Raw genomic sequence first — 1,421 nt, forward strand, 5'->3', positions numbered from 1 at the left:
CCTTTTCTAGCTATGGTACCTCACCAGGGAAGTCAATGCTACAGGACCTCAGGGAGCCTCGTGGTGCTAAGGTTGAAGACTCTAGTCGGAGAACGTCCTCGTGGTGAGGTTCTGTTCTCACGACAGTCTGCAATCCCTGGGAGTGGCTGCACGTGGCAGGTAAAGGGGGCGAGTGGCTTGGGCACCTGCACCCCACTGAGGAAGCCAGGACCCTTCACATCTGCAGTGGCCGCGTGTAGGAGAGACGGGCAAGGCCGCACATGTGAGAAGCAAGCACAGGCTGGCAGTGGACACAGGACTCCTTCCCGCTGCAGGACGACAGGGGCCAGGGCCCGAGGCTGCACTCCTCTAGGGCGCAGATCAGGTTTTGCTGCAGGACTGGCTCGGCTTTGCTGGTTCCAAGGACTCAGTTCAGCCGTCTCCTACCCTCAGACAAACTGCGACAGGTTGGGGACCTTAATGTTGAGATCGCCAACGTTGATAATCCGAGGCATCTCCAGCAGGCCGATGTTTTTCACGGTGGACACGGCCCGGGTGGGTGCTGCTGAAAGACACCCCTCGGACTTCTCCAGCCTGTTCTGAGCTTCAGTCTGAGCCACGATTTCATTCATGTTTATTTCCAACGCCATCCTACCCATCACCACCTCCTGAAGAATGTAGTGCGCCTTATCCATATGGAAGATCAAATCCAATTCACAAACATTTTCGAAACACTTGTCCAGAGTCTCCACAAAATCCTGGATGAGGTCTAAGATCCCAAGTTCACTCTCTGATGAATCCCCACAAGATACAAAGTAGAGGGTAGCAAAACGCCAATAAATCAGTTTGTAGTCAGACCCACCAATCAAACTTCCACCCCCCAAGAAGTTACAGACGTTGTCAACCCGTTTGAGAGCTGGATGGAAGATCTCTCGAATAACCTGCTGTTGAATTTCTTCTGGGAAACGCTGGTAGAAGCAGACAAGCCACGTGGCTTCCCGTGGTTATTGAAAACCAGGATTGCCTGAATCATCTTTGCCCGCCACACTCCTTTCACCACCAGCTGCTTTCAGAGAGCCTCTCCTTCCACTACAACCTGGCCATACTTATATGGAACTATTTCTGGGTTTTTATTCTATTTTATTAATATGTGTGTATACATAAATATGTGTGTGTATAAATTTAATTTCATTAGTTGTTATTGGGCTGTTCATTGGATGAGTTGGAGTAGTTTATATACTTTTCACAGAATTAATCTATTTCATCTCAACTGTCAAATTTATGTGTCTAGGGTTGCTCAGAGTATTCTCTTATTCTTTCGATGTATGCAAACTCTGTAGTGTGATCTTTTGTTTCAAACTGATAATAGAAATTTCTCTCCTCTCTTTTTATTTGTCAATCTTGCTGGAGTTTTGTCTATTTTATTGATCTTTTCAAATAAA

The 1,421-nt window shown here is 47.3% G+C and overlaps 1 pseudogene; it reads right to left on the bottom strand.

Annotated features, from left to right (window-relative positions):
- Positions 1-428: 428 nt before the first annotated feature.
- LOC115855065 (AP-3 complex subunit sigma-2 pseudogene) lies at positions 429-1,012 on the bottom strand (annotated as a pseudogene).
- Positions 1,013-1,421: the final 409 nt, after the last annotated feature.

Source organism: Globicephala melas, chromosome 17 (assembly GCF_963455315.2).
Source record: "Globicephala melas chromosome 17, mGloMel1.2, whole genome shotgun sequence".
NCBI classification, from domain to species: Eukaryota; Metazoa; Chordata; class Mammalia; order Artiodactyla; family Delphinidae; genus Globicephala; species Globicephala melas.